Source organism: Pelophylax lessonae, assembly GCF_965119305.1.
Source record: "Pelophylax lessonae genome assembly, chromosome: 3".
Lineage (NCBI taxonomy): Eukaryota > Metazoa > Chordata > Amphibia > Anura > Ranidae > Pelophylax > Pelophylax lessonae.
In genome coordinates this window covers 267,377,324-267,404,430 of record NC_138770.1, presented here as the reverse complement: position 1 = coordinate 267,404,430, position 27,107 = coordinate 267,377,324, and positions in this window count along the sequence as shown.

Here is a 27,107-nt window from a genome sequence, read left to right as displayed (position 1 = left end):
CAGGTCTCGCATGGAGGCCCAGTTAAATTAAATAGCGGAATAGAAAATATGATCCAAAAAAAGTGTATGTATATCACACGTACACAACCACACTGGGCCCCAATTACTATTGTTTGTACCCCTAAAAGGCTAGATGAGGAGTAGGGGGAGTATGGAACAGGCAGCACCCTCAAACCTTCAGAAGTATGAGATGAACCCCAACAACTTGGAAAGGTGGATCTCTCTCACACGTACCGACACAGACTATCCCGCAATTCAATTGATCCTCAAAGGTTTTTATTGAATAGCGGAATAGGAAATATGATCAAAAAAAGTGTATGTATCTCGCACGTACACAACCACACTAGGCCCCAATTACTATTGTTTGTACCCCTAAAAGGCTAGATGAGGAGTAGGGGGGGTATGGAACAGGCAGCACCCTCAAACCTTCAGAAGTATGAGATGAACCCCAACAACTTGGAAAGGTGGATCTCTCTCACACGTACCGACACAGACTATCCCGCAATTCAATTGATCCTCAAAGGTTTTTATTGAATAGCGGAATAGGAAATATGATCAAAAAAAGTGTATGTATCTCGCACGTACACAACCACACTAGGCCCCAATTACTATTGTTTGTACCCCTAAAAGGCTAGATGAGGAGTAGGGGGGGTATGGAACAGGCAGCACCCTCAAACCTTCAGAAGTATGAGATGAACCCCAACAACTTGGAAAGGTGGATCTCTCTCACACGTACCGACACAGACTATCCCCCAATTTAACTGATCCCCAAAGGTTTTTGATTAAATAGCGGAATAGAAAATATGATCCCAAAAAAGTGTATGTATATCACACGTACACAACCACACTGGGCCCCAATTACTATTGTTTGTACCCCTAAAAGGCTAGATGAGGAGTAGGGGGGGTATGGAACAGGCAGCACCCTCAAACCTTCAGAAGTATGAGATGAACCCCAACAACTTGGAAAGGTGGATCTCTCTCACACGTACCGACACAGACTATCCCCCAATTTAACTGATCCCCAAAGGTTTTTGATTAAATAGCGGAATAGAAAATATGATCCCAAAAAAGTGTATGTATATCACACGTACACAACCACACTGGGCCCCAATTACTATTGTTTGTACCCCTAAAAGGCTAGATGAGGAGTAGGGGGAGTATGGAACAGGCAGCACCCTCAAACCTTCAGAAGTATGAGATGAACCCCAACAACTTGGAAAGGTGGATCTCTCTCACACGTACCGACACAGACTATCCCGCAATTCAATTGATCCTCAAAGGTTTTTATTGAATAGCGGAGTAGGAAATATGATCAAAAAAAGTGTATGTATCTCGCACGTACACAACCACACTAGGCCCCAATTACTATTGTTTGTACCCCTAAAAGGCTAGATGAGGAGTAGGGGGGGTATGGAACAGGCAGCACCCTCAAACCTTCAGAAGTATGAGATGAACCCCAACAACTTGGAAAGGTGGATCTCTCTCACACGTACCGACACAGACTATCCCCCAATTTAACTGATCCCCAAAGGTTTTTGATTAAATAGCGGAATAGAAAATATGATCCCAAAAAAGTGTATGTATATCACACGTACACAACCACACTAGGCCCCAATTACTATTGTTTGTACCCCTAAAAGGCTAGGAGTAGGGGGAGTATGGAACAGGCAGCACCCTCAAACCTTCAGAAGTATGAGATGAACCCCAACAACTTGGAAAGGTGGATCTCTCTCACACGTACCAACACAGACTATCCCCCAATTTAACTGATCCCCAAAGGTTTTTGATTAAATAGCGGAATAGAAAATATGATCCAAAAAAAGTGTATGTATATCACACGTACACAACCACACTAGGCCCCAATTACTATTGTTTGTACCCCTAAAAGGCTAGGAGTAGGGGGAGTATGGAACAGGCAGCACCCTCAAACCTTCAGAAGTATGAGATGAACCCCAACAACTTGGAAAGGTGGATCTCTCTCACACGTACCAACACAGACTATCCCCCAATTTAACTGATCCCCAAAGGTTTTTGATTAAATAGCGGAATAGAAAATATGATCCCAAAAAAGTGTATGTATATCACACGTACACAACCACACTAGGCCCCAATTACTATTGTTTGTACCCCTAAAAGGCTAGGAGTAGGGGGAGTATGGAACAGGCAGCACCCTCAAACCTTCAGAAGTATGAGATGAACCCCAACAACTTGGAAAGGAGGATCTCTCTCACACGTACCAACACAGACTATCCCCCAATTTAACTGATCCCCAAAGGTTTTTGATTAAATAGCGGAATAGAAAATATGATCCCAAAAAAGTGTATGTATATCACACGTACACAACCACACTAGGCCCCAATTACTATTGTTTGTACCCCTAAAAGGCTAGATGAGGAGTAGGGGGAGTATGGAACAGGCAGCACCCTCAAACCTTCAGTATGAGATTGTGTTCACTGTACCCCACAAAGATTGAGTTCACTGCACCCCACAATGATTGTGTTCACTGCACCCCACAAAGATTGTGTTCACTGCACCTCACAAAGATTGTGTTCACTGTACCCCCCAAAGATTGTGTTCACTGCACCCCACAAAGATTCTGTTCACTGTACCCCACAAAGATTGTGTTCACTGCACCCCAAAAAGATTGTGTTCACTGCACCCCAAAAAGGATGTTGTTCACTGCACCCCAAAAAGGATGTTGTTCACTCCACCCCAAAAAGATTGTGTTCACTGCACCCCACAAAGATTGTGTTCACTGCACCCCAAAAAGATTGTGTTCACTGCACCCCAAAAATGATTTTGTTCACTGCACCCCAAAAAGGATTTTGTTCACTGCACCCCAAAAAGGATGTTGTTCACTCCACCCCAAAAAGATTGTGTTCACTGCACCCCAAAAAGATTGTGTTCACTGCACCCCACAAAGGATTTTGTTCACTGCACCCCAAAAAGATTGTGTTCACTGCACCCCAAAAAGGATGTTGTTCACTGCACCCCAAAAAGGATTTTGTTCACTGCACCCCAAAAAGATTGTGTTCACTGCACCCCACAAAGGATTTTGTTCACTGCACCCCACAAAGATTGTGTTCACTGCACACCAAAAAGGATTGTGTTCACTGCACCCCAAAAAGATTTTGTTCACTGCACCCCAAAAAGATTGTGTTCACTGCAGCCCAAAAAGATTGTGTTCACTGCAGCCCAAAAAGATTGTGTTCACTGCAGCCCAAAAAGATTGTGTTCACTGCAGCTCACACACAGAAAAATGGATGTGGATCACTGACACCTGCCTATCTCCAATCCCACACCACACAGCAATATCGATTGTAGTTTGTAGAACACAGTTTCCCTAAAATTCAGCAGACTCTGTCCCTAACAGGATTGAGAAGAGATCGTAGATCAGGATTGAGTGCAGACCCCACCCCCCACACAGCAATATCGATTGTAGTTTGTAGAAGACACTGACCCTATATAATTCAGCAGACTCTATCCCTAAAATGCCTACAACTCGCCCTGCCTAAACACTCCGACCTGTCCCTCAATTCTATCCGGACACAAATGGTTTTTTCCTGCCTATCTTTCCCTAATCAGCAGCCAGCACGTTGATGTGTGCTCTGTCCCTGAATCTAAGCAGCATAATGACGCCGCTGCGGCTGCCTCGAACTTATAAAGACTTGGTCACATGCTTCAGACGGCCAATCACAGCTACTGAGACATTTGCAGGCATGGCTGGGATGGCTTAAGGCACACCAGTTAAACGATTGTTGATTGGCTGTTGAAAGCCCGCCATGAAAAGAGCGCCAAAGCATGCAAAACCCGGAAATAAAACGACCGAACACGGATTTTTACCCGAACATACAGTAAAGTGTCCGTGTCCGTGTTCGGGTACAAAAAATCCAATTATTCGGTACGAACACGAATAATACAGTCCGTGTTCGCTCAACACTAGTCACGATACTTCAGGAAAGTTGTTTATTTTTTAAAGTAAAGCAAAACACATGAAAGAGAACAAAAAAGAAAGGTTTCACACGTCAAAAGGAGAGAGAGAGAGATGTTACGTGTCTTCAGAGTGTAGGATGTTCTTTTCTTATCTCTGCTTGACCTGTAGATATAGTTGTCCTTTATACAATATGTAAAGACGATGTCAGCAAAAAGTGTGTCCCAAGAAGGTAGTAATTCTAAATATAAAAGTAACACCCACTCTTGCATATATGGTTTGAGTCTATAGTAAGACACATAACTCCACCCAACATACTGACATAGAAACTCAGAATTGAAATACATACATAGCAATATGGCTTCTCTGCCTTTGACAAAGACATATTGAAGTAACCTTCAAAACTAACATATTACATTATAACATTCATATGTATTTCAGAAACTTTTATCATCTAAAATAATATTAAACTCTAAATCTCTAACACTGCTCTTTTTTGAGCAACAAGCATCACGCGTTTTGATTTGCCACGATTGCAGTATGATTTATCGCAGCAAAATGGCATGATTGGGGTGCCATTAGGAAGTAATGGCATTGCAAAAGTGTCCTGCAGTGTGCTGCAATTTGGAATAGTGGGCAGAATCAGGGCAATCCCGCCAGCGATTCAAATGGCCTAGGTGTGAATGGAGCATAATTTAAAAAAACTATGAGCAGGCAGGCTCTTTATCACAGTGTCTCTTCTGCAATAAAATAAACCTAACTGCCTGCACACAGTCTTCTGTAGAATGTACACTGAACTGCTCATGCACCCTGTTTACATTCTGGCACATTTCCTGTGTGCTGAGATGACTGCGCTTCTGCGCATGCACAGGAGAGATGTCATCTCCCACCGGTCATTTAAAGAAGCCTAAGGCTGGCACCGGGAAGAAGCCAGGGAGAAGATGTCAGTGCTGGCTAGGGAACTCACGAGTGTAGGACTATTGAAGCAAAGCTATGTTTTGCAGTGTATATTTCTTTAATAGATAGTCAAAAGCCCCCAAAATGCTGCTGATTTTAGAAACCCCAGCAGACTCATAACTGTTATTCAAATTACATTCTTGAGTTTTTCTGTTCACTTTTTCCTCAGATGCTACAGAATAGGTTATGTTGAGAGGTGAGGGGTAGAGGAGATAGGCCAGCACAGGCAGTAATTAGACACTCTCAGATGAGGAGAGGGCTATGACGTGCAAGGAGGCAACTATGCTAAGGTATTGACTCTTCATGGAGTAGTCATATTCCTTAGCAGTTTAAAAACACATTACAAGTGACTAAAACAATTATTTATGGAACAGTAAAACACTGTAAGGAAGCATTTAAGCAATTTAATGCAACACAGACCAGAATGAATAATTTTGAAAACGGTTTTAACTCGTCTACATAAAAAGTTTTGGGTATACATACACGTTAAGGAGCAATATACTTGTATGCATTACAGTAATGTTCTGTTTTTAATTACTTAATTCTGTTTTTTTGTTTTTTTTTCTTTATTTGAGTTTATTTTCTGCCATATTTTTCAACAACATAGACCTATACAGTATTTTTCACTTACAACAATGTGAAATACAAAAATCAATGTGACCACAATAATAACTCATATATAACTCGAAGGTCGATCTGGAGCAAGAAAGACAGATTATATTAAGGTGTAGGAAAGAATTTCTATAAAATAGGACTGCAATATAGTTTCAAACTGTTTCAATACTGTTACAATTCTATACTGTTTCAAAAACACTCCAATGGGTGCAACTGTTCTGTCAGAAAACCCTACCCCATCAGATTTCCCTACCTACGTAATTTCTGGTGCAGGTTCGTCATGCACCAGCTGTAGCCGCGTCACACGTCCTACTGCGCAGAATAGGTAGGGAATTTTGATAACATCATAAGGGGTGAGGCAAAAGTCCTACTGCGCATGAGCTGGCGGATGCACACCAACGGATCGGGCAGCGGCATCTCTTATAACAAACATACATCCATGGCACACACTGCGCCAAGCAATAAAAAAGAGGACCAATGCGCTACCTGAGGGGTCTGACTCTGTGTGTATTCAGTGGTGAAAATAAAAAAAAATTATAAAAAATAAATAGAAAAAGCAGCCAATCTTAATCGGTGTCCCCACCGTAATAATCAATGTGCAAGCAATCAAAAAAACCGCCACTAATTCATCCAATAATCAAATATTGAAATTGTGATATCCAATAATAACGTGTAGCATATAGGAAAATAAATAAGATGAATAAAGTGCAATAAATAGAATAGATAAATAATGATAAATTATCCAAAATCAGCGCTGGTGCATCAGTCATCAAATACTAAATTGTGATATCTAAAAAAACTTCATGTGATGAATAAGGACAATAAATACAATAAATACAAGTCCAATAGCAATCATAAATGTGCAAAAGCAATCTTCAGTGTGTAGAAAGAAATCTTCAAAGTGTGACGTGAATCTTGCTGTTCAAATAAACTTCCTGTGTAGTGTTCCTCTCAACATCCGAAAAAAACAAGAGAGTAATGGCCTCTTACCTCAATACACACCAGAGAGAGTGTGTGTGATACAGGCTCTTAGCGATGTTCCAGAAAATCCCCTTCGGTATTTCCTCCAATCTGGATGGATGGTGGGATCCCAAGATGAGCAGCACCTAATTCCTTCGATCCCTGGACACTTATAAGTTTTCCTTTATATGGGAGTGTTTGTTTCTGTCTCATGTCCTCTGTGCAGGAAACAATCTACAGGCACATGATCAGTGAGAGTGTCTTTCTTTGCATGTGCTTACTACAAATCCCATGATTTATTGCAGCCACTTCCTGGTTTACAGACTCTCCCTGCATGCGCAGAATAGGTAGGGAATTTTGATAACATCGTAAGGGGTGAGGCAAAAGTCCTACTGCGCATGAGCTGGTGCATGCACACCAACGGATCGGGCAGTGGCATCTCTTATAACAAACATACATCCGATCTCCATGGCACACACTGCACCGAGCCGACAATGAGACAATCCTATTCCCTACCCACATGCACACGCCCACTGTCTCATTGTCGGGTTGGCACAGTGTGGGGCATGGAGATCGGATTGTCGGGTCGGTGCAGTGTTGGCTCAGGGCAGTGTCGGGTTGTCGGGTCAGCACAGTGTGGGCCATGGAGATCGGATGGATGTTTGTTATAAGAGATCCCGCTGCCCGACCCGTTGCTGCGCATGGCGCATGCACATTAGGACTTTTGTCTGACCCCTTACGATGCTATCAAAATTCCCTACCTATTCTGCGCATGCCTAATAGGACGTGTAACACGGCTACAAGCTTCTACATGACGAATCCACAGCTGATCTCAACCGGAAATGACATAGGTAGGGAAATCTGATGGGGTAGGGAAATCTGATAGAACACCACTTCCGTTAGGTTTGATACTTTAGCATAACATTCTGCAGGATGTTGACCTTCTGCCATTTAGACCTAATTTTTAATGGCACCCCGACACATTGTTATAGTAGAAGGCAGTGCACCGGCACTTAACACCCCACAGTGGAGAAAAACAATCCACACTGCCTGCTCACTGGTAGGTTATTAAACAGGCTCTTACAAAAGGTGTCAGCAGGGACTTCCTATCCCTTTAACAGGAAGGGAGGGGAAATCTCTTTATATGGAAGGCATATAACAATGAAAGCCTTTTTCTCTGTCCACACTGATATCTTCTATCACTCTAGACCAGTTTTTCCAAAACTTTTTTCAGTCAAGATGCCCTTTAACAATTATGAACAATTTTTTCAATCGAGGCACCCCATTTTAAAATGTAAAAGCTATTCTAAAAGTTTTACATAATGCAGCAACATCCACAAGTCCAAGTAGGACATCCAACATTAGAGGTGATTTATTCTTCCAAAGAAAATACACTTTTGCAAACTGGTTCTGACTAATATTCCAATGTTTCTCTTCTCCCTTAGTTTCTCTCCATCGCTCAGCTAATGTGACCCCAGTGCTAATGGAGAGGGGCAGGGGACGGTCAAATAAGGATGCTACACTGGCGACTAACATCCTCCTTATTAACTGATGATGCCATTGGTCATTAGGACGCCGGCAGCTAGAAGGTTGTAATGTTGCACATTGAAAACACGTGACTTAGTGTAACTAAAAAGGCAGCCTTCATCCACACACCAGCTTGTGTACAATTTTTGGGCACTTTCTCGACATTTTGCCAAGTCACCCTGGTTGAAAAAGCTGCTCTAGAAAGTACGCACATTTTTAGAGGCAGGGGCAGCAGAATAAACATGTGTTTACACTCAAATATATAATGGGGAGGTGTATTGGAGTACTCCAAACCCAATCCCAGTGGACGCCAGTTTTTGGGGAAATGTGTCACACGTCTGGTGGAGGGCTGTATCGTCACGCTGCACAGTCTGCACTGGCCGAGCAATCCATACAACAATCTGTCTAGCGAAGTTTTTAACATCTAAATGTAAGTGCAACCATTTATGTTTTAAATAAATGTTTAAAAGGTAATGCACTATCGACTGCTCTGTTTTCTATTTGTATTCCGTCTGGTTTTCCTGGTGCTATTGCAGAGAGTCTGTGGCTGACGCTGGAAGCTACTGTTGGATCCTGGTGTGGCGCAGGATTGGCGATTTTGTCCTTAGTTCGAAGCGATGCTTGCTGTATTGATGAGCATCCCACAGTTTGGCTATCGAAGCTATGTTTCTATGAGCCCATTGATACTCCCGTATATGATAAGCAGCTACCTTATTGTGTGCACACTGGGGACATACATGCAGCACTCGAGGGGTAAATAAGTGAATTACCTTTACCGTGATTGCAGTCTGAAATCCTATGGACTTACCTGAAGATTTCTCATTCCAAGAGGCTTTTCACTTTGGACTTTTTTCACCTCACTCAGCACTTTATTTCTTTTATCATTCTGGTTTAATTGAAAATACGTTGTTTTTGCAACAATTTTCTCATATGTGCATATCATTTTTTTTTTTTTTGCTTTTTAGCAATCTATAATTAAATTTTTGTGTCACTATATAGTTTATGTATTTGATCACTTTTTTATTAGCGTACCTCCACATATCAGTTTATGTGTTTACACTCGTCAAGTGCTTTATCTGCCAAAATGCTGCTGAAAGGAGGAAAGGTGTTTAGGAGAGCTGGGCAAATGCCCTGTGTGCATGGGTCTTTACCCTAAGGCTTGACCTAATCATTTTCACAGTGAGAGGAATTATCGTGACAAGAAGTATACTATCATGTCAGTAGTAATGACAATATTATATAGAATTTCTAGTTGATCAAAAAATTACATGGAAAATTACAGTCAGAAATTTACATTTTTGTAACTATAGAAATTATGAATTAGGCTGGTTGCTTTGCAAAACAATTTTTTTACTGTGTTCTTGAATAACTGCAAATGTAATTTGAGTCATAGGCTCCAGCATTAAATTAGACCTGTAACCCCTTCATTAAAAATATGTGTTGCAGTGCCTGATTATAAGTGCATCTTCACTTACAGTTTTTCTTTGGTGCCCTTAAAAAATCTCAGAAATACCTGTTCATTCTGCCAATGAAGTCTACTTCATAAATCCTTTATCTTTCTAAAAAAATAATGTATGTCCTCTGAGTGAGCCAAATCTAAACCCTCCTCAGTACGTGGACTGCTAACTATGATCAGACAGGGCCCAGACCCATACCTCATCCTTACTGACTATGGGATTTACTTACTAAAGGCAGATAGACTGTACACTTTGCAAGTGTAGTTACGCTCTGCAAGGGCATTTAATCCAAAAAAGGTGAAGCTTTGCAAAAATCACATGCAGGGAAAATAAAAAAACCTAATTTTTGCTTGCACTTAAATGGATAATGGAAGTCAACAGACCTTTCCCTCATTTACTAAACTCTGGAGCACATTCCCCCTACAGAGGGCAACTGCTCTTGCAAAGTGCACAGTCTATTTGCCTTTAGTAAATCTACCCCTATGATTACCTAATTCTAAATTCATGCAAGCCTGAGAGCAAATGCCTGCACAATAATAAATCACAAGGAAAAGAATTTGCGTGTATAATATGTGTATCAAACTGCACATTAATGCATCATCTTGGAGTCCAAAAAGATAACTGAAATAATAAAGGATTGTTAAATCCATAATTTTGAAGTTCATCCTTTTTTTTACCAGCAGAGGTCACTGTGTGTTCATTTTTGGTCTTTTTGATCTCGCTGAGTTGCTACTCGATTGACACTTCAAATCTGTACTGAGATAAATGTGTAAATTGCTACACACTTGATGATAAAAAAAATAAAAAACTTTCAGAACAGTAAACTTCGGCAAATCTCAAGGCATGCCTGTAAATTGACATTAAGTTTTGTGCAGAGCCCCTTTTGCTCAAAAAAGTATCCACTCTTCTTTTAGGCAGATTGGAGTGTATTTGACCCCATAGACTTCAACGGGAACTCCTGGAAAAACATGCAACATGAGCATTTTACAACCATTTTATGAGCGTTTATCGCATGTTTTTGGGCAAAACAGTAGCCCTCCGTCCTTAACCTCCTCCCCCTAGTGCTTACTTTTGGCTAAAATAAAAACACCTGAAGCTTGAAAACATGTGTAAAACACTTCTAAAACACTCATATACGCTTGCAAAACTTTCAAAATAAAAACACCTGTAAATTGCTCCGTTTGGGTGTGAATGCAAACGTAACCACTTTCCGACCAGCCACCACAGTTATACAGTGGCAGGTCGGCAGATTCTTGCGAATCACCGTACCTGTACGGCGGTTTGCGGGAGCAATCCTGTGGGTGCGCGCCTGCACCCACTCGCCAGCGGGGAAGCTGAGGCGTGGGGCCGGCGGCCACAATTGCTGCCGGGCACCCACGATCGCTCCCTGTGAAGAGAGAACGGCGGTCTGTTGTTGTAAACACAGCAGACTGTTATTCTCTGTGCTATCAACACAGAGCCCCTGTGTTCCTGCTATTTAGGAACACAGGTCTCTGTGTTGATATTACAAGCCCATCCCCACCACGGTTAGAAAACACCCCCTAAGCTCACACTTAGCCCTTTGATCGCCCCTGGTGTTAACCCCTTCGCTGCCAGTGTCATTATTACAGTAACAGGGCACATTTTTAGCACCAATTATGGTAGTAATGTCACTGGTCTCCCCAAAAGTGTAAAAAATGTCAGTTAGGTGTCTGATCTGTCTGCCGCAATGTTGCAGTCCCGCTAAAAATCGCTGATAGCCGCCAATACTAGTAAAAATAAATAAATAAAAATGACATAAATCTTTCCCGTAGTTTGTAGACGCTATAACGTTTGCGCAAACCAATCAAAATACGCTTATTGGGAATTTTTTTACCAATAATATGTAACAGAATACAAATTAGCCTAAAATGATGAAAAAATGTTGATGTTTTTTTTGGGGGGGGACTGTTATATAGCAGAAAGTGAGAAATATTGTTTTTATTTCTAGAATTGTCGCTCTTTTTTTGTTTATAGCGCAAAAAATAAAAATCTCAGAGGGGATCAAATATCACCAAAAGAAAGATCTACTTGTGGGAAAAAAAGGACATCAATTTTATTTGGGTACAACGTCCCACGACCACGCAATTGTCCATTAAAATAACGCAGTGCCGAATCGCAAAAAATGGCCCGGTCATTAAGAGGGAAAATCTTCTGGTGGTTATTATGCAGTGTAAGTAGTGTGTATATATATATATACTGTATATATATATATATATATATATATATATATATACAGTGCCTTGCGAAAGTATTCGGCCCCCTTTGCGACCTTTTGCCACATTTCAGGCTTCAAACATAAAGATATTAAACTGTAATTTTTTGTGAAGAATCAACAACAAGTGGGACACAATCATGAAGTGGAACAAAATGTATTGGATATTTCAAACTTTGTTAACAAATAAAAACTGAAAAATTGGGCGTGCAAAATTATTCAGCCCCCTTAAGTTAATACTTTGTAGCGCCACCTTTTGGTGCGATTACAGCTGTAAGTCGCTTGGGGTATGTCTCTATCAGTTTTGCACATCAAGAGACTGAAATTTTTGCCCATTCCTCCTTGCAAAACAGCTCAAGCTCAGTGAGGTTGGATGGAGAGCATTTGTGAACAGCAGTTTTTAGTTCTTTCCACAGATTCTCGATTGGATTCAGGTCTGGACTTTGACTTGGCCATTCTAACACCTGGATATGTTTATTTGTGAACCATTCCATTGTAGATTTTGCTTTATGTTTTGGATCATTGTCTTGTTGGAAGACAAATCTCTGTCCCAGTCTCAGGTCTTTTGCAGACTCCATCAGGTTTTCTTCCAGAATGGTCCTGTATTTGGCTCCAACCATCTTCCCTGTCCCTGCTGAAGAAAAGCAGGCCCAAACCATGATGCTGCCACCACCATGTTTGACAGTGGGGATGGTGTGTTCAGGGTGATGAGCTGTGTTGCTTTTACGCCAAACATAACGTTTTGCATTGTTGCCAAAAAGTTCGATTTTGGTTTCATCTGACCAGAGCACCTTCTTCCACATGTTTGGCGTGTCTCCCAGGTGGCTTGTGGCAAACTTTAAACTACACTTTTTATGGATATCTTTAAGAAATGGCTTTCTTCTTGCCACTCTTCCATAAAGGCCAGATTTGTGCAGTATACGACTGATTGTTGTCCTATGGACAGAGTCTCCCACCTCAGCTGTAGATCTCTGCAGTTCATCCAGAGTGATCATGGGCCTCTTGGCTGCATCTCTGATCAGTCTTCTCCTTGTATGAGCTGAAAGTTTAGAGGGACGGCCAGGTCTTCGTAGATTTGCAGTGGTCTAATACTCCTTCCATTTCAATATTATCGCTTGCACAGTGCTCCTTGGGATGTTTAAAGCTTGGAAAATCTTTTTGTATCCAAATCCGGCTTTAAACTTCTCCACAACAGTATCTCTGATCTGCCTTTAAACGGACTTCTGAGACTGTCACAGTGCAGGTGCATTTATACGGAGACTTGATTACACACAGGTGGATTCTATTTATCATCATTAGTCATTTAGATCAACATTGGATCATTCAGAGATCCTCACTGAACTTCTGGAGAGAATTTGCTGCACTGAAAGTAAAGGGGCTGAATAATTTTGCACGCCCAATTTTTCAGTTTTTTATTTGTTAACAAATTCTGAAATATCCAATAGATTTCGTTCCACTTCATGATTGTGTCCCACTTGTTGTTGATTCTTCACAAAAAATTACAGTTTTATATCTTTATGTTTGAAGCCTGAAATGTGGCAAAAGGCCGAAAAGTTCAAGGGGGCCCAGTGGCGTAGCGTGGGGGGTGCAGGGGGGGGCCACTGGCACCGGGCGCAACATTTAGGGGGCGCATCCCACGCCCACAATCGGCGGGATCAAAGTGTCCCTTTATTCTGAAGTTGCCCGCCCGCACTCGACCTCTTGGCTCAGTGACCGCCACTTTGTGCAAGATCTTGATCTACTATTTGTTCTTGAGAGGTTAGTCAACCACCTCTCTGTACAATCTGGGTAGGAATTCAGAAACACATGTATTATAATTATTAGCACTGTAAGGTATATGCAATACAAGAATTTAGTAAAAAAAATAACTATTCATATAAATGTATCATGTCCAACTGTTTATTTTACTTACTATATTGTGTCATTTTATGTTAAAGTTGTTTATAGCTAGAGATGGCCTTGCGGTTCGCCCGGTGGTCCGTTCGCGGCGAATTTTGCTTGTTCGTTACCCGCCAAATTTGCGGACACATGGCGTCGTTCGCGGCGGCCATATTTGTTTACATTGGGGAGAACTTTGACCCGTGACACAGCCGTCAGGTGGAACGGGACAGCCAATTGAAACATTCCAGCACATGGAAAGTCCCCTACCCTCTAAATAGACCCGATCTGGCGGCCATTTCACATTCCGTTTTTTGCCAGTGTAGGGAGAGGTCTGCTGTGCTCATCAGGGAGAGTTTGCTAGACACATATAGTGCTGTGAAGATCCACAAAGTCCTTTTCAGGGCTGGTATTTTTAGGTATAGGTCTAGTATCTTTTGAGCTTAGGGAGAGGTATCCAGTGGTTGCTTTAGGGGCAGTTAGAGATTGGCTGCAGTCTCACACAAATCACTCTGTCAATGTCCACAAAAGTAATTTAAAGTGCTCCAATGTCGTTTTAGGGTCTATTACAGTCTCTTTACTATAGGGAGAGGTATCCAGTGGTTGCTTTAGGGGCAGTTAGAGATCGGCTGCAGTCACACACAAATCGCTCTGTCAATGTCCACAAAAGTCATTTAACGTCCCTGGCCCAAACCAACTATTTACATTTTTTTTTTTTTTTTTTTTTACTGTGCGTTCTTCTTTATAACATCTCGGGTATGATAAAGTTTGAGACACAAAATCATAAATTATAATATAATAAAAAACTATAAATAAGTTAAAGTATGTATGTATGTATACATATATATATATATATATATATATATATATATATATATACTGTGTATATATATATATATATATTATATATATATATATACGTATATATATATATATATATATATATATATATATGTATATACGTATATATATATATATATATATATATATATATATATATACACACACACAAAAAGTACAGTAAAACTGCAGGAAAGGGCACTGGGGGGGCAATGTAATGTGAATTTATTTTATTTTGAATGGTATCAGTGTGTTTGGTGGGTTTTACATTTGAATTTGCCGCCGGTTCCACCCCCCTGCGAACGTCACGTCGCAAGGAGACGGAAGTCGGGGCATGGAGAGGATCGGGAGGAACATCCGCCGCCGCATACCGTTGAGATACATCGCTGGATCCCGGTGACAAGGTAAGAAACCTCTTTTACAGGATCCAGCGATGCTTCTGGTGGTACCCCAAGTGTGGCTCAGGGTTACCACTTTTGCCTCTGAAATGTAACCCCGAGCCACACTCAGGAATACCGCTAAGAAGGTTAAAGGGCTGCAAATTTTTTGGTATTGCTGTGCAGTGCACTAAAATGGGGGGGGGGGGGGTAATCCACAGTATAATATACTTTGTAGAAAGCATATTATAGTGGATTAGTACTATTATTGTGCACTGTGCCAAACTCACTGGCCAATTTTTGGAACTGGTGTGCTACACCAATGCCCCCCGCCAATGCCATATATTGAAGTGGGGTGTTATTTAACAGTATAATTTTCTAAGACTTTATTTTAGTCCTACAAAAATTTGGCCTCTCGCTGTGTAAACAGTGCTACACACAGTGAAAACAGTTACTGCCCAATTATTTGTAGAACTGGTGTAATAAACCTGTGCCCCCCCCCCCCCATACCACATATTGAATTGAGGTGTTATTTAACAGTATACTTTTCTAAGATTGTATTTTAGTCCTGCAAACATTTGGCCTCTTTTACTGTGTTAACTGTGCTACACACAGTGACAACAGCTACTGGCCAATTATTTGTAGAACTGGCGGACTGACGGACCGGCAGATAGGGAGGAGAGGCAGGCAGAACTTGCATTGCACAAAAGGTACAAAGCAGACAGCAAATGTATCAGGAGTGAGGCATCAACCATGTACAGTCACATCTGGCGCTCCCAGGACACCGGCACATGGCTCCGCAGTGTGGGCTTTTTTTAATGTGTCTGTTGCTGACACCAGTGTTGCCATCTGCAGCCTTTGCAGTCAACGCATAAGTCGCGGTAAGCCCAACACTCACCTAGGGACAACCGCCTTAAGAAGGCACCTGAAATCCCATCACCAAGCCCAGTGGGAGCAACACCGTCAGAACCCACAAAGCCACACTCCATGCTCTCACCGTCCAGCCTCTTCTCCTTCTCCTTCTCCTGTCTCCTCATAGTTGTCCAACACTCCACCTTCCATGATGCCGTCGTCACGTTGTTCTGGAAAAAGGCAGGCTTCTGTGGCTCAAATTTTGGAGCGTAAAAAAAGGTGTCCGACAGGTGTCCGACTACATCGGGTTAAAGGCCGATGTGGACGCTCTGAGGAGTGATGAACCCCTGGACTACTGGGTGGGCAGGCTTGACCTCTGGCCAGAGCTTGCACAATTTGCAATGGAACTGTTGGCTTGCCCCCTGTCCAGTGTCCTGTCCGAAAGGACGTTCAGCAAAGCAGGGGGGATCGTGACCGATAAGCGCACTCGCCTAGCTCATGACAGTGTAGACTACCTCACATTTATAAAAAGGAATGAGGCATGGATCTCTGAGGAATTCAACACATGGGACCAGTAGACCAGGTTTCATCGAAATTCCTCATGCCAGGCCACAAATATCCAAAAGACCACCATCCACCCACAACAATTCCTGGTCCTTGGCTTCCCTAAATACAGCGATATAAAAGGCATTTCATGCCCATTGAATGGCCAATTTTTGCAGCCTATACAGGCCGACACTTACTGTTCTGCATACTGTGAATGCCTACTGAACCTCTAGCCATCATATACTACGTTCTTTGCTGTCAGTTCAACCCATGTGAGCTAATTTTTGGAGCCTATACAGGCCGCCACTTCTGTATACTGTGAATGCCTACTGTACCTCTAGCCATCATATACTACATTCTTTGCTGTCAGTTCAACCCATGTGAGCTAATTTTTGGAGCCTATACAGGCCGCCCCTTCTGTATACTGTGAATGCCTACTGTACCTCTAACCATCATATACTACGCTCTTTGCTGTCAGTTCAACCCATGTGAGCTAATTTTTGCCGCCTATACAGGTCGTCACTTACTTGTGTATACTGTGAATGCCTACTGTACCTCTAGCCGTCATATACTAGGTTCTTTGCTGTCAGTTCAACCCATGTGAGCTAATTTTTGGAACCTATACAGGTCGCCACTTACTTGTGTATACTGTGAACGCCTACTGTACCTCTAGCCATCATATACTACGTTCTTTGCTGTCAGTTCAACCCATGTGAGCTAATTTTTGGAGCCTATACAGGTCGCCACTTACTTGTGTATACTGTGAATGCCTACTGTACCTCTAGCCATTATATGCTACGTTCTTTGCTGTCAGTTCAACCCATGTGAGCTAATTTTTGGAATCTATACAGGTCGCCACTTACTTGTGTATACTGTGAATGCCTACTGTACCTCTAGCCATCATATACTAAGTTCTTTGCTGTCAGTTCAACCCATGTGAGCTAATTTTTGCAGCCTATTCAGGCCGACACTTACCGTTCTGTGTACTGTGAATGCCTACTGTACCTCTAGCCATCATATACTACGTTCTTTGCTGTCAGTTCAACCCATGTGAGCTAATTTTTGGAGCCTATACAGGCCGCCACTTCTGTATACTGTGAATGCCTACTGTACCTCTAGCCATCATATACTACGTTCTTTGCTGTCAGTTCAACCCATGTGAGCTAATTTTTGGAGCCTATACAGGCCGCCACTTCTGTATACTGTGAATGCCTACTGTACCTCTAGCCATCATATACTACGTTCTTTGCTGTCAGTTCAACCCATGTGAGCTAAGTTTTGGAGCCTATACAGGCCGCCCCTTCTGTATACTGTGAATGCCTACTGTACCTCTAGCCATCATATACTATGTTCTTTGCTGTCAGTTCAACCCATGTGAGCTAATTTTTGCCGCCTATACAGGTCATCACTTACTTGTGTATACTGTGAATGCCTATTGTACCTCTAGCCATCATATACTACGTTCTTTGCTGTCAGTTCAACCCATGTGAGCTAATTTTTGGAACCTATACAGGTCGCCACTTACTTGTGTATACTGTGAACGCCTACTCTACCTCTAGCCATCATATACTACATTATTTTCTGTCAGTTCAACCCATGTGAGCTAATTTTTGCTGCCTATACAGGTCGCCACTTACTTGTGTATACTGTGAACGCCTACTGTACCTCTAGCCATCATATACTACATTATTTGCTGTCAGTTCAACCCATGTGAGCTAATTTTTGCGGCCTATACAGGCCGCCACCTACTTCTGTATACTATGAATGCCTACTGTACCTCTAGCCATCATATACTACGTTCTTTGCTGTCAGTTCAACCCATGTGAGCTAATTTTTTCAGCCTATACAGGCCAACACTATGCCTACTGTACCTCTAGCCATCTGTGTACTGTGAATGCCTACTGTACCTCTAGCCATCAAAACCTAAGTTCTTTGCTGTCAATTCAAACCATGTGAGCTAATTTTTGGAGCCTATACAGGCCGCCACTTACTTCCTTATACTGTGAACGCCTACTGTACCTCTAGCCATCATATACTACGTTCTTTGCTGTCAGTTCAACCCATGTGAGCTAATTTTTACAGCCTATGCAGGCCCACACTTACTTCTGTATACTGTGTGAATGCCTAATGTACCTTCAGCCACAGAATACTATGTACTTAGCTGTCAGGTAAACCCATGTGGGCTCATTTTTGGGGCCTATACAGGCCAACACTTACTTCTGTATCCTGTGAATGCCTAATGTACCTTCAGACACAGAATACTACGTTCTTAGCGGTCAGGTAAACGCATGTGGGCTAATTTTTGGGGCCTGGAATGGCCGACACTTACTTCTTTATCCTGTGAATGCCTAATTTTTCATACTCGAAATGAAAAACAATGGGTCTGTAAAGGTTCCGCCAAATTGTGGAATGGATGCGGACCCATTTTACAGATGTGTGAATGGACCCTATATGTATTAGGCAATGTATTTACCGGCTGCTGTCAGTTCTGGCTGATTTATGAAAAAAATATATATTTTTTGCTGTAAAAAAAATAAAAAATTTAGGCCAACTTTTTCAATTGCAATACTTCTGTTATGACATTGTCCATGTGCAGGGACTATTTGTGCACAGCCAGTACGTCTTTTGTGGCTGCAAATATGACCTAAAGGTTTTTAAGTTCGCCTCCCATTAAAGTCGAAATCGCGGTTCGTGGACTTTTGAGAAAATTTGCGGCTGGCGTTCGCGAACCGCCCCGGCCGATGTTCGTCCATCACTATTTATAGAACTTTTTTATTGGTGGGTTAAAAGTAGTTGTGAATATATAATGTTATAAACACTTTTTAAAGTGATACTAAACAGAGACTTATTAATTGCCATCATTTATTCACATAAATGATACATATTATGCCACTGTTTCACTGTTTATTGTTTTTCTGTTTTTTTTTTTCAGTACTTTTAGCCTCTAGGCCGTTTCGAGGCATCATCATCACATGTAGGACACCCAACCTTAGAGGTTTTCTTCCAAAGCAAATAGACTTTTGTACACTGGTACTGACTAATATTCCAACGTTTCTCTTCTTCCTCAATTTCTCTCCATCAGTCAGCTAATGTGACCCCAGCACTGATGGAAAGAGGCAGAGGAGGGTCAAACAGGGATGCTGCGGAGGCAGGAGACATCCTCCTTATCAACTGATGACATAATTTGTTGGTAGGATACCAGTGTCTAGAAAGTCCTAATGGGCACAATGAAAACCTATGGCTTTGTGTAACTAAAAAACAGGCTTCATCAACCTGCCGGTTTGTATACAATTTTTGATCATCACATGAGCTGCACAGATAAGAAAAAGCAGGAAATAAAGAACTTAGAACTGAACATGCTCATTAGAGGACACCCGCTGGTCTACATAATCTCAGCCTGCAATGGGGACACTGAGAAGATGGGAGAGACAGCTTAAGGCAGGATCAACCAGGTATACTTCACTCTACACAAAACAAATGCTTTAGTTGATTTGTGAATATGAACACTCTGTTATATAGCATGTAATGAGAGTTTTTCATAGTCTGGGTTTAAAGCAATTGTAAAGTCTTGTTTTTTCCTATAAAAATAACAAACATGCTATACTTATGTAGCACCCTACAGGTAGGTGCTAGGTAAAATATATAGTGGGCCTTGTCTGCCTAACAGCAGGGCTGTAATTTATTAGGTAGGGTGTCAGGACTTCCAGATGTGCCTGCTGAGGGGAGAAGTAACCCCAATGGCTCCTGTGAGAGGCTTCTCATAGGGCAGTGTGGGAAACCCAATCAGGGGGCACATCCCAGCTTGTAACTACCCCAGAAGGCAGATTAGCCTGCAAAGGATTCTGGGAGTGGATATAAGTTTGGGGGGAAGTGCGTGACAGATTGAATTTGGTGGGAGCAGAGTCCCAGGAAGGAGAGTGCAGCTGTCTCTCCGCCACAATTGCGCGGACGTGCGATGCTGTACCCAAATTAAATTGACGTCCTTTTTTTCCCACAAACAGAGGTTTCTTTTGGTGGTATTTGATCACCTGTGCGATTTTTACTTTTTGCGCTATAAACAAAAAAATAGCGTAAATTTTGAAAAAATAACAATATTTTTCACATTTTTATATGAAATTCCAACCCAAAAAAATTTAAAAATCAAAATTTTTTAACATTTGCTACATATTTTTGGTACAAAAAATCGCAATAAGTGTATTTTGATTGGTTTGCGCAAAAGTTATTGCGTTTACTAACTACGGGAAAGATTTATGTAATTTTTATTGTTTTTTTTTTAACTAGTAATGACGGCGATCTGCGATTTTTTTGCGGGACTGCGACATTGCGGCGGACAGATCGAACTCCTGACTAACATTTTTGACACTTTTGGGGGTACCAGTGACATTACTACAGTAATCAGTGCTATACATATGCACTGTTACTGTAAAAATGACACTGGCAGGGAAGGGGTTAACTTTATTAGTGATCAAGGGGTTAAGTGTGTCCCTAGGAGCGTGATTCTAACTGTAAAGGGACGTGGCTTGTGATGTAACAACAGAGACATACGATCCTACATAGCAGGATCGTATGATCTCTGTTCTTACATCAGGGAGAATGACAGGCGGCTTTGTTTACATCAACCGCCTGCCTTTCTCCCTCTCCAGTGGGAGATCGCGAGTGGCCGGCGGACATTGGAGCCGCCGGTCACTCGCGCGGGGATGTGTGGGAACGAGCGGGGGCGGGAGCGCGCCTCCGGCGGTGCGCGTCCACCCCCTAGAGGCTCCTGGGCGAGCGACGTAGTCCTACGTCGGTTTGCCCATGAGAGCCAGACTGCCGCAGTAAATAGTCGTGCGGCAGTCGGCAAGTGGTTGAAGTGTTACTAAACTCACAACAGAAAAATCTGTCAATATCTACAGTAAAGCATGCTTGTTATTCTCGCTGTGGAACCTAAGGGGTTAATCCTCTGCATTGTATAAAAAGGCTGTTTAATCCTGTATGCACAGATCCTCCTCTTCTTGCATTGTCCCCATAACATGTCCGGATAAGACAGAGTTACTGGAGTCAGGCTGCACATGCTCAGTTTGGTGTGTATTGCTAGAGAGATTTTTTTTTTTTCTTGAGAGAGTGCATGTGATCAGCACAGGGCCAATCAGCACTGTCCAGATAGAGGATCAGGGGTCCTGCATCGTGATGGGGCAGCCAGTGCAGTATGAAAACTCCTACAAGCTTTAACCACGCACTGATAGAAGTCACAAGACTGCTATATACTGCTGATGAGAAAAATAATTTAGCAGTTTATATTTACTAAAATAATTACATTTCCATGTTCGGTGTATTGTGGAAGACCAGATATAGTGAATGCAGGGTTCTGGGTTTAGTAACACTTTAAATGTGCTGGAAAGCCACATTAACCAATAGGAGAAATTAGAAGGTGAACAGGAGTGAGTTCAAAGTGGAAGTAAAAGCTAATATAAGTCTGCTTAAAAGTATTGCCTCCTCCTCATGCCTATGCTGCATACCATATGTAAAAGGAATCTGTGTAACGGACTTTGGTATGGCTAGGCCAGGGGTGTCAAACTCTTATTTCATTGCGGGCCACATCAGCATTATGGTTGCCCTAAGAGGGCCGGTTGTATTTGTAAGACCAGTTGTCCATAGTTTCCCGCCCCCCCCATTACAATAGATGTCAAGAATCCCTTACATCATAGTTCCCTCCTCCATCCTTACCATGTGCTGCTGCAGGGAAGAAGATGGGAGATGGCGGGGGAGGTGGACAGGAAAGCAGAAAGTGCAGGGTCTGGAAGAGGACCAGAAGGGGCTCTCCTCTCTGCTTCTGACTGCTGAGGCAATGTGTGGATGGAGACAAGGGTGACAGCTGCAGCTCCAGAAGAGGTGCAAGGGCCACATGAGATGTCCTGGCGGGCTGGATTCGGCCTGTGAGCCTTGTGTTTGTCACATGTGGATTAGGTGATCAAGAAGCTGTGACATCAAGAATGCTTGATGTCACTGAGCTGTGACATCAAGCATCAGCTTCCATTGCCATACCGTTGTAGGCGCTTCCACCCATTCCTTGCAGCACCTGACACAGGGGAGCCGCAGCTTTTCGATCATGTGACCACACTAAAACTGATTGAAAAAAAGGTGTTTTACGTAGATCTCTTTTACAAATGGTATTAAGCATAGGTATGAGAAGGGGACAAGCAACATTTTTAAGCAGACATTTATTCGCCTTTACTTCCATATTAGGTCAGTGTTTTCAAAGATAGTTAAAATTTGCATACACCCCCCTATATGTCTGGACAATCTGATTATTTTGACACAGTTGTCACAGAAAGTAACTCGTGCTATTTCCTCTTTTGTTCATAATATGCTTAGTTAGAATTGCCCAGGTCTGTGAAAGGTGTAATTGCAGTTAGTGTTCTACACTTGTGAGTGATAATCAAAAAGGTTACCCGGAACTCCCTGGAGCTTTAGTTCCTGCCTTGAGTAAATGTGTGATAAGATGTACAAATTGTGACTACACTTCAATCAGCAGCTGTCAGTAAACAGTATATTACACATTTGTACAACAGAGTGCTACATATTTTCCACAAATTCATTCAAACATAGATAAAGCTATTCTCATTAATCTTAAAAAAGGTCCCTTTGCCATCTTTACCTATAGTACTGTAGGTATGTTTTCTGCAAATCTGTGACATGTTTATTTTGTCTTCCATTTTATCTCATCTGTATTGATGAGCTCTGGCCTACCTCCTTCCACTCACCATGACCCCTCCCCCACCCACACCTTAGAGGAAAAAATGCTTTAAGATAATGCAGTTTTTTCAAAGATAACCGATAAAGAAAAACTAAAATACCTGTGTAAAGCCTACCCCAACAAAGCCACTGATGTTTGGGCCCCCCAATTCCAGATGACTATGACCCTTCTGGCAATGCCACACCAATGCTAAAGAAATAAGTTTTATTCCAGAAAATATTTCCCACAAAATAACATACAGAATGGCAATAGCAATAAGCACAACACTACAAACAATGAGAGGACTTCTAAGGTCTCATGCCTCATGCCTAGGTTCTTCTAAACCAGGGGTGGGGAACCTACGTTTCGGGGGCTGTATGCGGCCCCCGAAGTCATCTGGTCCGGCCCCCCATGCAGCTGAGTCTGTGTCTCTCAGCTGATCTGTCAGAATGGAGCCGATGGTTCCTATATAGTTCCTGCTCCGTTATTACAGTCTGAGTGAGTCACAGGCGGAGTGATATCAAATGCACTCCGCCTGTGACCAATACAGGAAACATCACCTCTTCCTCCAGCGTGGCGCTGCTACACTTCTCCTAGCCAGCAGTACCAGCCAGAGCCAGCAGTACCAGCCAGAGCCAGCAGTACACACAGCAGTACCAGCCAGAACCAGCAGTACACACAGTAGAACCAGCAGTACCAGCCAGAGTCAGCAGTACCTACAACAGTACCAGCCAGCAGTACCTACAGCACAGTACCAGCCAGCAGTACATGCCAGCAGTACCAGCCTGAGCCAGCAGTACCCACAGCAGTACCAGCCAGCAGTACCCCCAGCAGTATCAGCCTGAGCCAGCAGTACCATCCAGCAGTACTCGCAGGCGCAGCACAGTACAAGCCAGCAGTACCAGCCTGAGCCAGCAGTACCCACCAGCAGTACCTGCCAGCAGTGCTTTTCAAAACTTACCACCACAAAAAAGTCGACTGCGCTCCAGACTGACCGACGCAAACCTGGGAAACCTGTTGCGAGTAGCAACATCATCAATACCAGCTAACCTCACACACCTTACCAAAGAGAAGCAGTTGCAGCCATCACATTAGGGGTGAGTTAATTAAATGTTTGACCAAATATAACAGGCACATTTTTAAGGTGATAATTTTGTACGGCCCCCAAATGGTTTTATAAATACCCAAATGGCCCTTGGCAGAAAAAAGGTTCCCCACCCCTGTTCTAAATGCTCTTCTCCTGACATGAGTAAAGCAGCAGCTCCTATAGCTGCATTTTTCAAACACATTTAGCCGAGTTTTTTATTATTTAACTGGCCAGAATATTAATTTATTCCCCTTTATAGAAATGAATAAAGTCTCAAGCCCTAAACGCGCCTAATGTTTAGGCATGTGTTTCGAACCTCAGCGTAAAAGGGAATGAAACCGCCGTTTAGTGGATGTACCACCTTTGCAGCAAGTACGAATTACCCCTGTAGCACACCAGCATACGAATAATCATCCAAAGAGAGCTCCAAACAGTCGAACGGCTTTCTGTATAAAATCCCAATTCCACGAGCTGAAACTCACGAAAGGCGGCGTTCCGCCGAATAGCCACAGTAACCAAGGGGCTTACATTAGCAGGAGACAGTCTCTAGCCGCAGATAATAAATCCCCTTAAAAACGAGACAAAGCTCCGAGTTGAGGGTAAAACAGGAACTACTTTTACTGAGGGCTACCCGCCGTATTTATGCAGGTCCCTATCTGGTGGACACTCCCCTAGAGGGGACCAGATGGGAGACTGTGACAAAGACAGAAAATGTACATTTCAGGACAGATAGACACAATACATCCTCACAATGCATCCTGGCTTCCTCCTCTCTGCCCTGGAGACAACCGGGAAGTAATTAAATTATCTCTCAGGACAAAGAGAAATCGCCATTATACACGTGGGGACAATAAACAGCAACTGTCATTTAAAATATATATTACTAACATTTTGCCATTAAACCTGTACATATAACCTATCCCCAGATAGCTCAGGTCTGAGTGCACATTATTAGGTGAATGGCACTCAGACTACACGAGTACAGTCTAATCGCCATGGAGCCAAAGTATTTAATCTCACAAACAGGCTCCATGGCATGGCTATCTGGGTTCCCTCATACACAATACAATATAATATAAAACTGCCGAATGCTTCATCGTTCGTTTAAGGAAAAAAGTCAGGAGGATCCGGGAATTTGGAGCGTAGCGGCACTTCGGATGAAAATGTGTCCGCTTTTGGTGCCTCAAGCTGGGCAGAGGACCGCTGGCTGGCCGGGCAAGCTCCATAACACCGCCATCGTGTGGCGGTTAGGTGTAACAGCGACCACCCAAGAATTATCAATTAAGCTGCGGTTAACCGCACTTCTGTGTGGTCAATTGCCGGCACATGCCAGCTTCACGGAGGTCCAATAAGGCAAGCGTTCGGCTAAACATAGGGGAATAAAGGGGGCTGTACGGGCAGTGGAACAGCCGACCAAACAGACGAAAAGGGGGCAGCAACAATATAATACAAAGTCAGGTGGTTCTGTCACAGCATGTTTAGACACGTTACACGTATTTAGACACGTCAGGCGTTTTTTCTGTCCAAACATTCCTCCCCTGAGCGTGATTTTGGTGCATTTGGATTTCTGCCCCTGGTGTTTAGGTGTTTAGGGGCAACAAAAAAAACGTGAAATGCCTGTAAAAAGGGTGTTTGATAGCTGCAGTGTGCATAAGGCCTAAAAGTGTATTTGTATCTGAACCTGGAATCTAGGGAAAAACTAAAGGGGTGGTACTGGAAGCTAAAAGGTCCTTCAGTCTCTCAAAAGTATTCCCACTGGCCAGTCTACCGATAAAAATTGGGGCCCAATGTTCCTGCATTGGAGCATTTAGATTTAAGTGAATTATTATTATTATTCAGCATTTCTATAGCACCAGCAGTTTATGCAGCGCTTTACAATGTTAGAGGGAGACAATACAGTTACAATACAATAAAATACAAGAGGATTAAGAGGGTCCTGCTCAGAAGAGCTTACAATCTAATGGATCCCCCAGTATAGGGTTTAAATACCCTAATTGTACCCCAAAGCAAGGTGAAACTCTTCCTTTATGAAGTGGGTAAGAAAGTTGGGGCCAGCAGCCCCCTACTGCTCTCTGGCCACAGGAACCAGTGACATTGGTGATGAATCAGGATCCTGTAGTGACAATCTCTCATGTAACCAGTGGCACCCCTATTGTCCAGCTCGCTGGATCTCTCTAATAACTGTGCACTCCATGCAAATATGACAGGCAAATTTCTATCAAACACCACAGTGAACACTCACGGCAGACAGCTCTCAAACTCAGCAGCCCAGAACTAGCTAGGAGTTACACCTTTAGTATAAAAGAAACTTCAATATTATTGTTACACAAAAAATAATGCAGGCTGTACATACACCCATTGCGCTTTGCAGATTGCTAGTTGCACTGACCTAAAAGCTGCACATTTAGGAATATTGATAGTAAAATATTTATTTCTAAGATACAGAGGGGTTGATATACTAAAAGGAAATAGACTGTGCACTTTGCAAAGTGCAGTTGCACTCTGCAAGAGCAGTTGCTCCAGAGCTTAGTAAATGAACAGAAGCTCTGCTGACTTCCATCATCCAATCATGTGCAAGCAATAATGCTGTTACTTTTTTTTTATTTTCCTTGCACGTGACTGGGTATTCTTTCCAAAGTGAAGGTTTACCTCATTTACTAAACTTTAGAGCAACTGCACTTATAGAGTGCAACTGCAAAGTGCACAGTCTATTTGCCTTAAGTAAATCAACCCCATAAATCTATCTAAACTAAAAACAAAACTTTATATATTGCAGCTTACCAATCCTTAGATGTGGTGGCTGCATTCATTTTTATTTTTCTCGCTAAGAACATTTTAACCACTTTACCACCGGAGGATTTTGCTGTCTCACGTCTGGGCCACTTTTTGCGATTTGGCACTGTGCGATTTTAACTGACAATTGCGCGGTCATGGAACGCCGTACCCAAACTAAATTTACGTCCTTTTTTTCTCACAAGCAGAGCTTTCTTTTGGTGGTATTTGATCACCTGTGTGATTTTTACTTTTTGCGCTATAAACAAAAAAAGAGCGACAATTTTAAAAAAATAACAATATTTTTCACATTTTTTTATATGAAATTCCCCCCCCAAAAAAATGTAAAAATCTAAATTT